Genomic DNA, 15,168 nt, shown 5'->3' on the forward strand with positions numbered 1-15,168 from the left:
AGAGTTCATAACATAGCCCCCCCTCAAAGGGCGGCTTCCAGACGCCCCCCAGAAAACCCCAAAGAACAACAGTCTAGGAGGGCGGTGGCATGGAGGTGGACCCGGGGGAGGGATGGTGGGCCAAGGCCACAAAAGTCCAAGGGCCAGGGCGGAGCCGCAGGCGGAGACAGGAACCAAGGCGGCGCCGCAGGCGGGGACAGGGACCAAGGCGGAGCAGCGGGCGGTGACAGGGACCAAGGCGGAGCCGCGGGCGGAGGCTGGAGCCAGGGCGGAGCCGCGGGCGGAGGCTGGAGCCAGGGCGGAGCCGCGGGCGGAGGCTGGAGCCAGGGCGGAGCCGCGGGCGGAGGCTGGAGCCAGGGCGGAGCCGCGGGCGGAGGCTGGAGCCAGGGCGGAGCCGCGGCCGGGGGCGGGAGCCCGTGCGGAGCCGGGGGCGGAGGCTGGAGCCAGGGCGGAGCCGCGGGCGGAGGCGGGAAGCCAGGGCGGAGCCGCGGGCGGAGGCGGGAAGCCAGGGCGGAGCCGGCAGGGCGGGAAGCCAGGGCGGAGCCGGCAGGGCGGGAAGCCAGGGCGGAGCCGGCAGGGCGGGAAGCCAGGGCGGAGCCGGCAGGGCGGGAAGCCAGGGCGGAGCCGGCAGGGCGGGAAGCCAGGGCGGAGCCGGCAGGGCGGGAAGCCAGGGCGGAGCCGGCAGGGCGGGAAGCCAGGGCGGAGCCGGCAGGGCGGGAAGCCAGGGCGGAGCCGGCAGGGCGGGAAGCCAGGGCGGAGCCGGCAGGGCGGGAAGCCAGGGCGGAGCCGGAGACCAGAGAGGGACTGGATACCAGGGTGGTGCTGGTGGTATTATGAACCTGGGTAGAAGAGAACAGAGAGAGGCCCTCTGGGCCTGATTAGACAGGGCAGTAAGTTCAAATATAGACATCTCAGACCAGACAGTGAGGGCAAAGAGCTTGGGGACAGTCATCTTGGGACATGCAAAGAGTTCAGCACTGGTCATAGTCTTGGTGACGACAAAGAGTCTCTGGGGCATCGCGGTGACCACACTAGCTGACCAATGGGGCTCAGATGACTCACTCGGCTCAGATGACTCACTCGGCTCAGATGACTCACCCGGCTCAGATGACTCACCCGGCTCAGATGACTCACTCGGCTCAGATGACTCACTCGGCTCAGATGACTCACTCGGCTCAGATGATTCACTCGGCTCAGAGGGCACAGGGGACTCGGAAGATTCAAAGGGCTCTGATGACTCGGAAGATTCAAAGGGCTCTGATGACTCGGAAGATTCAAAGGGCTCTGATGACTCGGAAGATTCAAAGGGCTCTGATGACTCGGAAGATTCAAAGGGCTCTGATGACTCGGAAGATTCAAAGGGCTCTGATGACTCGGAAGATTCAAAGGGCTCTGATGACTCGGAAGATTCAAAGGGCTCTGAGGACTCGGAAGATTCAAAGGGCTCAGAGGACTCGGAAGATTCAAAGGGCTCAGAGGACTCGGGAGATTCACTCGGCTCAGAGGACTCGGGAGATTCACTCGGCTCAGAGGACTCGGGAGATTCACTCGGCTCAGAGGACTCGGGAGATTCACTCGGCTCAGAGGACTCGGGAGATTCACTCGGCTCAGAGGACTCGGGAGATTCACTCGGCTCAGAGGACTCGGGAGATTCACTCGGCTCAGGGGAATCAGATGACTCAATGGGTTCCTGGAAAGCATCATAGGAGACAGAAGAGCAGTACGCGGACCACACACTCCACAAAGCCATGCCAAATATGGAAATTATTGAGTGCAGAGAACATACCTCAGACTTAGTATGCACCATGGAGCTGGAAACCACAGGACGGGGCACCCCGGCCACCCGTACGGATACCAATGGTACATCCATCAGACTGGTGATTAACTGTCGGATTTTTGGCAGTGCTGGAGAGTTCATCAAAGCAGTTTGGTGAAGTGGAGTGGGTGTTGCAGTCATTTTATGAGTTGGTTCGGGTATGGGAGCCATCTTGAAAATGGGTGCAGGTGTCACTACTGCACCTTTAACAACTGGGACAGTGATGATGGTGGCTTTCTGACATATCGGAGCTGGTATAGTTGTGGCAAACTCGAAAACTGGGGCAGGTTTAACACCAGCGAACTGAGGCATGGAGTGGGATGACGTGGCGGCCATCTTAAGCACGGGCGCTGACACAGGGGAAACAGGACTCGGGAGAATAGCGTCCGTGCTCACAGTAGCTCGCTCGGGCATGGGTTTCCTCCTCCGTCGCCGGTGTCGTGAGCAACGTGAGGGGTTAACGTCCACTGGCACGAGAGTCTGTAGCGCGGAGGCTGCAGATTTTGCCTCGGGCAACTCCGGCATGAATCGCACATGCCCTCTGCTACGCAAGTCCGCATGACGGGCAAAAGTGAAAAAGTCCAACACCTTAAGCTCATAAACCTCCTGCATCGAGACAGGCTCACCCAAGCAGTGATTGAACCAGATCTTCATCTCTGTTTCGTTGAGACGCAGACCCTGTGACTCTGCCCAAAACCTCTGGGCGAAATCCTCCACTGGTTCGCCCCGCGGACGAAGGGAAGCAAGTTTGTTACGCCTCTGCCAAAACTCCTTGTCAGAGGTGGGGGAAGGAACACAAAAGTCTGTACGGCTGTAAATGGACATACTAACACTAGGGACACACCAGGGAACTCGGAAAAAACACGGGAACGAGGAATTGCTGCTGGATCCTGAGTGGTCGATCGTTCTGTTACGGGTAAATCCAGGTAAGACAGGATGCGGATCCAAATGCAGTAAGATTTATTAAAAATAACAACAAACAAACAAAAACCTAGCAGGTAATCCAACGAGACAGGAACACGAAAAAACACCATAACATTGAACAACGATCGACATCAGACACTGGAAACACTAGGCTTAAATACACAGAGTAATCAGGGAAAACAAGACACACCTGGGGAACAATCATCACACAGACCAATGAACAAAAGAACTACAAAGAACTACAGACATGGATGACACAGACATGACTTCAAAATAAGAGTACAAGACAGGGTACACAGACAGAGTTCATAACATCAAGACCTTTAAGAGAGAGGGGAGAGGGGGAGATTTACAGTTCAGTTCCTGGGTATCAGTGACCCCTGTGGAGAGAGACAACACCATCTCTCGGGAACAGGCATAGAATGTGGTTTTATTGTTTTATGGTTCAGCTCCAAAAACACACTCTTGTCCATCTGTCCTACAAACACAATTTATGTCATTTTCACATACAGAATCAGGACACAATTTCAATACTTCACAGAAAATGAGTATACTGATCAATACTGTAATCTAAGGACACCCAAATAATTCTCAATTTACACTTTCATATTGTTTTATAAAAACAGTGAAAACAAAATCAGTACTGGAAAACCACTAGCCAATGAACCAAAATAACTGACTGTACATGGTTTATAATAACCATAGAGCAGCCGTCAGAACCAAGTTCTGTGGTTTCCATGAAAGCTATGTGTATGTTTAGATAATTTATTCGTCATTTCACATCGCAGGGTTGCAAAACGGAAAAAAAAAGAAATAACCTAGTCATGTCATACTACACACAAGTAGCTGCTAACGTTAACATTTGATTTGCAAATGTTACAATACATGCAACCTGTTGCAAAACACCAGCCAGATAGGCTTAATTGAATCCTACGTTACAGGTCAATGTTATCTCCCTTCAAAACTACAGAACATAAACCTGATTAAGGCTTTGAACACTTCTTGTTTTTACTCCCCCCTTTCTGTAGCAGCCCTGACGCTCACCCTCCCTTGTGAATCTTTGTTTGAAACTGTGAGGGTTTGGACATCATTCATGTTATGCATATTATGCTGGACCAAATAGCCTGTCAAGTTGTCAAAGTCAGTCAGTAACGTTTACAAACTGTAAGAGCTAACAAGTTAGGCAGTTAGCTAATGCTATTACTTACCTTCATAGTTGGCGATGTAACTTAATATATACATCTTATTATCCTTTTCCCTTTTGCTCCTCGGGGCTGAGCATGCCGCTTGTACTAGCCGGTGACTTTGTGTGTAAAAAGCGCCGATTCATATCTTCCTTATTTCATATCTTGAAACCAGAAGTGGTCGACCGTACACTCAACGCGGCAGAAGTAGAACTCTTTAGTAATGTGCACGGAGCCTATTGGCTTGTTTAATACCGTTTTGTAGGTTTCTCATTCGCTATAAAGTTTTTTCCCTGTGAAGAAGCCTGGAAACGTAACATGAAAATTACTAAATAGTTCAATAGCCTACTGATAGATAGATAGACCGCCGTTTGATACATTGACCATGATAAGGTGCTATGGTAGATTGTGTGTAGTGTATAGTTGCATGTTTGTTAACAAACAATCGTTTTATTGTTGTATTTATTTTATCTGGTTTAACCTCAACAACAAGTTTAGCAACAATATAAAGGACATAAATAAAAAACTCCCTGTTGTTTAGATGTAACTATTACATTGTACATTGTGTTTTCTTTGCTTGTGTGGTTAAAGTTCATGGTTTATTATGGTTTCAAATGAACAGAAGAAATATGTGCTTACTTCAGGAAACAAAAGCAGATAAAAATGCTGCTAAGCAACTTCAATGTAAAATTCCCAAACTGAAGTTTGTGCTGCCAGTTAAATAATAAATGAAGTTTACAGGTAATTGTTTAAACTATATGTAGTAGTCAACATTTGAAGTGGATCAAAAACATTTTATTCTATACTGGGTGTTTTGTCTGATTCATATGGGCAGAAAAAGACACAGAGAGAAGGCACGTGTTAAAGATACGAACATGGCGACTGACGAGAGCAAAGTTGTCAAGGAAGTTTTGATGGATGAGGAATTACTCGCTTCACCTCTTCCATACACACCAAGTAAAAGCCCACCCGGGAAAAAAGGAAAATTAAAGGTAAACCTTGATGACAAAATCGATTCACTCATCAACGCCGTTGCCGAACTCACATCGAAATGTGATGGCACGTTTCAGAGAGTTGAGTCTATGGAGAGGATCTTAGAAACTTCAGCATCTTCTATCACAGCTCTTTCTACCACTTTAAGTGAGTTGTTACTTGAGAGCAAATACCATGACGAGAAGATTCTTAATCTGGAGAAAAATGTTACTGTGTTGCAGAAAGAAAACAACACAGATAGCAGTCAGTTCTGGGCCGATTCTGGCTTTTTTCCGCCAGTGTCGGCTGAAAGCCGGACAGATTTTTAGTGTATGCGCCAGAACTGGCCCAGATGAGGAAATAGTATACCAGTAGTAAACACTATTTATAGCTGTTGGCCCGAGTGTAAGCATACTCAGCTGAAGTCCGGGTCTACTAGGGCGCACTCACATTATCCAAACCAAACCATGCCCCAGCGCGATTGTCACCCCTCCCTACTCCCCCAGGTTCACGCACTCACACTGTACTTTTTATCGATCCGAGTCCGGGCGCGCTTTCGTCATTAAAATGCGATTGTTTTGAAAAAAGCACCGTAATGATAAGTCTGTGTTTTTTATTCGGAGTCGTTTGGTGCGTGATTACAGACAGCCTTCTCACATGTCATCATATTGCTAGTTGATCTGTCACGTGCGCAGCTCGGACATTCACGTAACCCCGCTGCGCGCATCAAAAGGTATTTACGGCGGCAGATGAAGGTGAGCGGTCGCGCAGCTGACGTCTTCGCCTTTTGAATCGCGCTCAGGCGCGAATGCGCTCACGCCACAGCCTTCCGCGCCTGAGCCCAAGTGAACCGCGCTCCGGCCCACCTCTGCAACCCGGCCGTGGCGCGATTAACCAATCCGCGCCCGGGCGCGGAACAGAGCGATCACACTTGTCAAACAAACCAGGCTTTGGGGGTCAAACGCGCCCGAGCGCGGTTTGGTTTGGATAGTGTGAGTGCGCCCCTAAAGTAGCGTCTCAGTGTAATCGGGCCAAATCTGGCATTGTGTAGTCGGACCGACTACGTTGCATTGTGCCTGGACCGATTATGGTTTGATATGATAAGGCCAAGATGTGTATGATGTCAGAAATTCAGTATGTGGCCCGATACCAGTGGAATTGACACATGCCGGTTGTAACGCTGTTCGGCGGCAATTTAAAAATGTTTATGCTTCAGAAGGACAGTATACAGTACATGGCCCGAATCCGATTCCGTGATGCGGCAATCAGCCCTCTAGCTGTTGAACGGCAACATCACCACTGCTGTTATGATTTGAATCAAGCAGAGCACAAAGCTGAGCTCCCGTTCGACACAGACACCATCATCAATAACTGGTAAGTCACTGATTTAGTTTTTATATGTTAAAAATGCATGATAACAATGAAAAGGAATTGTTTGCTACATATTCTAAACCGTGAATTTTCCTGCATGTTTAGCTAGCTATCACGTTAGCTTAAATATTGTTGTTAGTAAGCTGAATCCATTTAGAAAGATGTAAATAACCAGTCGTCGTTCACGTGCAGGTTAACAGGTTTTTAATAATCAAGCAGAGAATTCAGACACACGTTCGTATCTTCATAAAAAGGAGCAGTACACACAACCTTATTTGAGCTAAAGTAGTTAAGAAGTTAAAGAGCACCCTGCTGAAAAATCCAGCATCAAACCAGCATGGGAATTATGATGGTCTTTGCTGGTGGTCACCAGCATAACAGCACCAGAACACAACATATGCTGTGGCTTGCTGGTATGACCAGCATGGGATGCTGGTGCTAATGCTGGTTTGGTGATGGTCCTGGTTTGAGGCTGTTTAGCTGGTGTTCACTAGCAAACCAGCACCAAAACACAACATATGCTGGTCTTGCTGGTATTTTTCAGATTCACGAATTTACACACCCTTTGATGTGTAAGTGTTAAAGACATGTGAACGATGTGCAAATGTACAAAACCCTACACTGTAAAAAACTTGCTGTAATTATGCAGCTGGTTGCCAGTAACTTACTGTAGAAGTTAAAGACTGAAAATGTTTCATGTTCATTTAACTTTGAACAAACTGTTGCCAGTAAATAACATAACTGTAATCTCTACAGTAAGTTACTGGCAGCTAGTTGGCAGTAACACCCAGTAATACTGTAATTTCTACAGAAATTTTTTACAGTGTAAGTAAACAATGACGCTAGTTATCTTCTTCAACTTAAATCTCTTTTCTTGGACTACAACAAACACACAACAGTTTACTTCTATGGATTGCACACAACTTTTCTTAAATTAGCACACAAAAAATAGCATGCATCACCTCTTTGATATAAGCAATCAACTACTGTATGACCTGTGTCCTGTATGAAACTATGATCAACTATTAAGACTATAAATCTGTTTCAGGTTAACTGGTTGGGGCTTATTGGCGGGACAGATGTACGAGACTGCACATGGCATATATTGAAGAGGGCGACCGACAACTCCCTGGCTTAAAACCTCAACTGGATGGAAAAGACTTTATTTGCCACCCTCCAACTCAGAGAGATAGTGATTGGTAAATATATCTGTTAATTATTTGTTAATAAAAATTAGACATTTCTTTTTAATATGCTCATTAAATGTTAAAGATTTCACAATGACAATATAGATTACTTATTTTAAAGATGCAGTTCGGAGAAGGTCCCTTACAGTTGTGGAGGGGACAATGAAGAGGTGGCTCGATCAAGAGGGTGGGTGCAAGAGACAACTTTAGCAAAAGAAAAGCAGTTAGTGTTAGGCCCTGTGTTTGTGTCTGCAAAGGACAATGTTTTGTGCTGTAAAAAGAGTGGTGGTGTTTTGGTTAAATGTGTTTAACTTGTTTTAATTACTTGGCTTGTGTGTGAGAGGTGTGTGTGTGGGTTGGTATATGTGGTTTATGGGGAATAGTGTATAATGACATGCAGAGCCGGCCCTAGACCTTTGGGGGCCCTAAGCAAAATTTGGTCCGTTTTAAGTAAGGCCTAAAGAAAAGCAACGACTACCTTATGACTATACTGCACATATTATATCTACTATGTTATTTTTTTTTAAATGTGTCTATTAAATTATGTTTTAATTATTCTATGTATACTGTATGTTAATGATCTTTTTTACATTGCTGGTCCTGAGTACATATTTTGTTCTTATGTGGCAACTTGTAGCCTACAGAATGACAATAAAAGACCTTAGGGTGGTCCCGGACAGGGAATATCTTAAGACAGGACTCGGCCTTAGTTTAATTAGAAAACATAACTAATTTTAACAAAAATGCCTTACTAAAAACATTATTTCTGTGGATATTGAGGCAAAACAAAGGGCACTGGTGTATTTTAAGTTATGTCAGTGCAAGCTTTTTTCAGTTTGGACAGCTCTTAGCCTACTTTTATTTTAGTCTAGGTCTAGTTTAATTCCTGTCAGGGAAACTGCCCCCTTGAGTTCTTGATTTCAGTTCCATGTTTGATGTCTAACAGGAAAAATATGATGCCACTGACTGAACTGAATGGCAGTGCAGTGCAACAAATACACACGGATGAACTTGCTTAATAAAAAGACTGATAAAGTCATTTTCACTGACCATTAAAGAAACATTTTTAATTGACAGCAGAGTTTAAGAGGCACATAGGTTTGTGAATAATAACAATTAACTTGCAAATAATATTAATAATTGAAGATTAACATTTAACATTGCATTCATAACATTAATCTAACAAAGCTGGCTACTGTATGTCGTATGCATTGCTATAGTTTAAATATTAAACACTGAACAGTGACATTATACACTTTTGCAAAGGCTAGCAGGTGGTTTAACAACGGTGCGCTGTCTGGACATGTTACCACGCATATGCGCATGAGTTTGTTTACTCTTACACATAAAACACTTTAAATTCAGACGTTTAACAATATAATTACACAAATGACATAAATATGTAGAAATGACAATGGCATACGTGAAATATAAGCGTAACAGAATTAATTTACCATGTTAAACCGTTTAAATATTAATTATTAAGCTTAATAAACCAATTTACGTTATGATGGCAAATATAAGAAAGAGAAGTCAAACAGAACACAGGTTTGGTCATTACCGAAGTCAAATAAGATCCACTTACTTCGCATTTATGCACAAACACACATAACATTAAAGAAATTGTCCTTAAAGCAACAGCAAAAGTTCGCGTCTGTATCAGCGATCCGGCTCAACTCAACTTTGCGTTCTGTGGGCGGGATGCTCGCCTGCACATAGATCGCGGGCACTGATTGGCTGCTGTGCTGGATGCTGTGTGTCAATCAATCTCGGCAAGAAAGAGATCTTATTAGCGAACTTTTATAATAACTATAATAACAAGTAACAGCCTTTTTAACATTGCCATAATAATAAATAATTAATATTTATATTTATTTTATGTAACTTTTGATTAATTATTTTTTTCAACCACTAGCTAAGTGACTTTAGGGGGCCCTCTGCTGGCCACGAGGCCCTTTGCAATCGCAATGGTCGTTTAGTGGCTGGGCCGGCTCTGATGACATGTTTAATATGCTATAAACATGCTTTACAGGGACACAATACTAAGTGGTACTTTTTCAGATTAAAGACTTCCAACAGATTTTTGATATGGTTGGGCTTAGGGACTGGGGTAAGTTAAGGCAATAGAATATACAGTTTGTACAGAATAAAATGCTTTGTGTCTATGGAATTGTCCCGGTAAACCACATATGCCAATGTGTGTGTGTGGTGTGTGTGTGAGAGAGAATTTTTTTCTTTAAATGTTAATTAATTTGTTTTACATGTTGGATAATTCACCCCAAAATTGCAATTTTATCATAAATCACTTCCCCTCTGTCGTTCTAAACCAACAAGTGCTTAGATTGTCTTTAGAACACGTTTTTAGATATTTTTGATGAAAACTGGGAGGCTTCTATCCGTCCCATTGATTTTAGTAAGTTTTACAATCCGTTTAACACAAAAGAATGAAAGACATTGCCAAAAAGTTCAGTGTTCCATCAGTATTTCAATGAACATTTTTTTTCAACAGTTTGTTCTTCTCCTTGGTCGTTCAAAGCCTGTTAACGACCAGACTACGGCGCATCCTGCTGACGTCACCTGCTGCTGACGTCACCTGCTGACGTAGTTCCCAGCGTACAGACAGAATAGGCTGCCAAGTAATTTGTACATTTATTTGGGCTGTTTAAGTATTGTTACAATGTTTGCATTATGCTTTAAAAAAAAGCGTAGAAAAACAAAAAAAAACATTGGTAACCACATCAGCAAGTGACGAGAGCTGCAGGTGATGTCAGCAGCATCGCCGTAGTCTGGTCTTGATTACACTTTCAACAACTAAGGAGGAGAACAAATTGTTGAAATCATTCGTTTTATTTTCTTTGTGCACAAAGTGTTCTTGTCACTTCATAATATTATTATTAAACTACTAATGGAAAATTGACCTTTTTGGCGATGTCTTTCATTCTTTTCTGGGAAACGGATTGTGAGACTAACTTAAGTCAATGGGACAGACAAAAGCCTCCCGGTTTTCATAAAAAAATTCTAAAAATGTATTCTGAAGACAATCAGAGCACTTGATGGTTTAGAACGACACAGGGGTAAGTGATTTATGAGAAAATTATAATTTTAAGGGTGAACTATCCCTTTAAAAATGTTTATAAAGTGGGTTATGTGCTTGTAAAATGTGTTGTGTAAGAGATATACAGTATGTCTGTTTGTATTTGTTGGGTTTTTGTAAAGTGTACTAAATTTGTTAAGAATTAATATGTTCAAAATTACGGTTAATTGTTGGTACATGTTAAAACATGTTCATATTTATGTATTTGTTAACTGTTAATTCACACTAATGTGATGTGTGTATTTTTTTAATAAAAGGCTCTTAATCTTCTTAAATGGGTGTATTTTTCTTGAAAAATAAAAATTATACAATATTTACCAGTTTCTGGGCCACATCTGGCCCAGGGACCATGCAGATGTTGTCAGCCACATAAAACAAAGGGTCTGGGCCAGACCTGGGCCAAATAAGCAATTTAAGTCACTTTACAGTGTGCTAGCCAGACCTGGGCCAAATAAGCAATTTAAGTCACTTTACAGTGTGCTAGCCAGACCTGGGCCAAATAAACAATTTAGGTCACTTTACAGTGTGCTGACCAAATCTGGGCCAAGTCAGTATGTAAGATCTATTTTACTGGGTGTGGGCCACAACTGGCCCAGATTTAATAGTTTGATCCAATTTTTAGTGTGTGGGCCAGTTTTGGGCCGGGGACCCAGCCAGAACTGGGCCAGAACTCAAGCAAATATGTGGCCCAGTGGTGGGCCAGCCAGATTTTGCTATCTGGGAAGCATCTTAAGGAGGTGTGTATGGGGATGCAGAACTATAAAAGAAGATGGGATCTCAGGATTTACAATGTAAAAGAAAGTGGTATGGACAAGGAAAGTAACACTCGAGATGTGGTTATCAGGATCCTCTCCAAAGTATCTCCGATGATTGCACACAAACTTCCAGATGTCGTGGATTCGGTTCATCGGCTGGGGAAAAAAAGAGGTGATGGTCGCCCCAGAGTGATAATCGTACAGTTTGCCATGCGTCTCTTCCGGGATACGGTATGGAGAGATGCTAAAGAAAATCAATACTTGAAAGAAAATGGTCTTCACATCAAAGAGGACCTGTCTTCGGAAGAACGAGCTGCAAGATTAAAGGCTTGGCCTCTGGTGAAACGCACGAGAGAAGAGGGCAAGACGGCCGGCTTTCGGGGAGGTTTTGCCTTTATTGAAGGGGTACGCGTCAGTGTTCCAGACCTGAGCGGAGACGGCTGATAGCTGTAGGGGAGACCGGGGCTGGTTGTCTCATGGGTTGGTTGTCACACTGCTTATTCCAGACATACTACATGGTGCTGTGGTACAATTTTGATATCAATTTGTTAGCCTTTAATAGCTTACTCATTTGCACTTGAAATTTTGCTGAGCAGACAGAAAACATTGAGGTGAGAAGACATTTTTTTATTTTTATGGGTCAGAGTAAATTTTCATGTTGGTGTTGTTTTTGTGTTGAGATCTTGTAGGATATTAGTCATTCAAAAACAAAACACTCATTAAAAAGCCAAAAGTAGTAGCTTTATTTTGAGTCATCTTTTAGCGATCAAGTTAAAGCCGTGTGGCAGCTAGCTTAGCATGTTTGTCAAGAAGTCAGTTGGGGATGGTTGTCACACAGCTTGCAGGGTTGGTTGTCACATAAGAATATTGGACACGTAGACCTTTTAAGACTGTTTGTCTGTTTTTGTTTGCTGTTAAAATAAAATAAAGCATTAAATAAAGAGGTTTTAACACTAACAATTATTTCATTTTATTTCTCAACACAGTAGACAATAGCCCAGCTGCACTACTTCCTGAACTTCGGCCAGCTTCTTGTTTCCTGTCTGCCATTGTTGGACAGACTGATTAATCCAGGTGTGCCTGACCTCAGTAGTCACAACAACAATAATCAGACACACCTGGATTAATCAGTTTGTCCAATAATGGCAGACAGGAAACAAGGAGCTGGCTGAAGTTCATAGTGCAGCTGGGCATAAAGCCTATTCAAGTAACTGATCACCCACTTTAATCCCATTGGTTAAACTAAGGGGCATTAATAACAACTATCATAGGGGTGAATTCATATTAAAACTTATTTGCTGTTTCTATCTTTAAAAAACTAAAAAGTTACACATTATCTTTTCAGATCCCAATTTATCATTGAAATCCTATTGAACCTCTATAGGGACAACCAACCCCATACCCTGTGAAAACCAACCCCGTAATGGGGTTGGTTGTCACATTGTGTCAGAGTGTCTTTGATGGTTAATTACTTCCTGTTACAATACATTCTAAAAGTAAAAAGTATACACATTTATAGTCAAGACCCCAAGCTTTCATTTCATGTAGGAATTACTGCTGAAAGATTTTTTGAAGATGAGCAATTCATGCATGAGTAAAAATTGTGACAACCAACCCCGGTCTCCCCTAATGTACATACACCGGGGTCGATGCAAATATTTTGAGTGATTTAATGTTTCATGATCTCTCAATCTTCGTTTTCTCCAAAGCTCTTTTTTGTTTTCTAGTTAAAATTTTTTTTTTTGACAACGGATCTCAAGTTCGCTAAGTTTAAGTTAATTTCTTTAAATGTTCGAGGCATTCGCGACGCTGTTAAAAGAAAAGCTTTATTTCTTTTTGGAAGACATACAGAAGCTCAAGTACTTTTTTTCAAGAGACTCATTCTTGTGACTCTGACTCAAATTTTTTGAAAACCCAATGGGGGGATTATGCTGTCTTTAGCCACGGATCCAATCATTCAGCGGGTGTAGCTATTTTCTTTAATAAATTTAAAGGAAATGTTTTGAGTATTTGCATTCAGAAAATGGAAGATGGATTATAATGACTATTTGTTTGGACAACTCCACTTTAATAATTTGCAATGTCTATGAGTTTAATGTTAGAACTCATAATCTAGAAATGTTCAAGATAATTTGTGAAAAAATAACTGACTTAAAAAAGAAGTAAAAAGATGGACACATAATTATTGGTGGTGATTTTAACGATGCACCGGATGATTCTGTTGACCGTTTTCCGCCTAAAGTTATCAGTTCACGAATTTCAGACTTATTTTATTTTATTACTGACAAGTTACAGGTTTCTGATGTATGGAGATATTTAAATCCCAATTGTTTTGAATATAATTGGAGCAATACTTCTCTTTCCTTAAAATCGAGAATAGACTACTGGCGGATTCCCCATGATTTAATTCACTTTGTTACGGAAACAAAAATTACTTGTGCCCCTCTTTCAGATCACAAATTGATATCGATCTCTTCTGATGGGTGTAAAGATAAAAGTAATATGACTCGTGGATACTGGAAATTAAACAATAATCTACTCTCTGACAGTTACTTTGTGGAACAAGTGAAATTACTAGCTTATATTTTTGAAAACAAAAATTTAAACTTTATACAAAAGTGGGAATTTTTTAAATTTAAAGTAAGAGAAATTGCTATGAGAAGAGGGAAAGATTACAGAGATAACAGATCAACTTAATACTTTAATTAAGCAACATGCACTGTCAGATGACGAAAAATCTAAATTGTATAACCTCAATTTAGAAATAGATAAATTTTATACAGATTTAGCCAAGGGAGCTTATGTAAGATCAAGAGCCAAATGGTTTGAGGAAGGGGAAAGGAATACTAGTTATTTTTTTTTCTTCAGAAAAAAGAAATTATGCAAGAAATAGTATTTCATCTTTAAAAATAAATGATAGAATATCCAGTAATCCTTCAGATATAGCATCCTTTGTGTATTCTTTTTATGAAAAACTTTATTCCTCCCAAACTGATAATGAAAAAATAAGTAATTTCATACAATCTGTAAAGAATTTTGTTCCGACAGTTTCTAATGATTACAGAGAATTGTGTGAGAATGATATTACCAAAGCAGAAATTTATAAAGCTGTCTCTTCTCTGAAAAAAAGGAAAATCCCCTGGGCCTGATGGCTTAACCGCTGAATTTTACTGTGCCTTTTGGGAACTGGTAGAAAACCCTTTATATAGCATGTATAAGGAATGTTTAGAAAATAAAGAAATGAGTACAACTATGAAACAAGGTGTTATTAGTTTAATTTTAAAACCAGACAAAGACCCTTTAATTATTGACAATTGGCGACCAATCACTTTATTAAATGTGGATTATAAAGTTTTAGCATTAGTTTATGCAAATAGATTAAAAAGTGACCTAAATAATATAATTAGTGAATTTCAAACTGGTTTCATAGCAAAACGGCACATTAGCTTATGTAAGATCAAGAGCCAAATGGTTTGAGGAAGGGGAAAAGAATACTAGTTATTTTTTTTCTTTAGAAAAAAGAAATTATGCAAGAAATAGTATTTCATCTTTAAAAATAAATGATAGAATATCCAGTAATCCTTCAGATATAGCATCCTTTGTGTATTCTTTTTATGAAAAACTTTATTCCTCCCAAACTGATAATGAAAAAATAAGTAATTTCATACAATCTGTAAAGAATTTTGTTCCGACAGTTTCTAATGATTACAGAGAATTGTGTGAGAATGATATTACCAAAGCAGAAATTTATAAAGCTGTCTCTTCTCTGAAAAAAAGGAAAATCCCCTGGGCCTGATGGCTTAACCGCTGAATTTTACTGTGCCTTTTGGGAACTGGTAGAAAACCCTTTATATAGCATGTATAA

The 15,168-nt window shown here is 41.7% G+C and overlaps 1 long non-coding RNA gene and 1 pseudogene across 1 annotated transcript; one reads left to right on the plus strand and one right to left on the minus strand.

Annotated features, from left to right (window-relative positions):
* The window catches only part of LOC141363731 (uncharacterized), a 77,335-nt pseudogene that overhangs the window by 38,958 nt on the left and 23,209 nt on the right, over positions 1–15,168 (minus strand).
* LOC129434133 (uncharacterized) lies at positions 6,142–7,800 on the plus strand. The gene is made up of 3 exons (XR_012369352.1): positions 6,142–6,270; positions 7,316–7,466; positions 7,576–7,800. It is a non-coding gene; the product is annotated as an uncharacterized lncRNA (long non-coding RNA).

The sequence above is a fragment of the Misgurnus anguillicaudatus genome, chromosome 4 (assembly GCF_027580225.2).
Source record: "Misgurnus anguillicaudatus chromosome 4, ASM2758022v2, whole genome shotgun sequence".
NCBI classification, from domain to species: domain Eukaryota; kingdom Metazoa; phylum Chordata; class Actinopteri; order Cypriniformes; family Cobitidae; genus Misgurnus; species Misgurnus anguillicaudatus.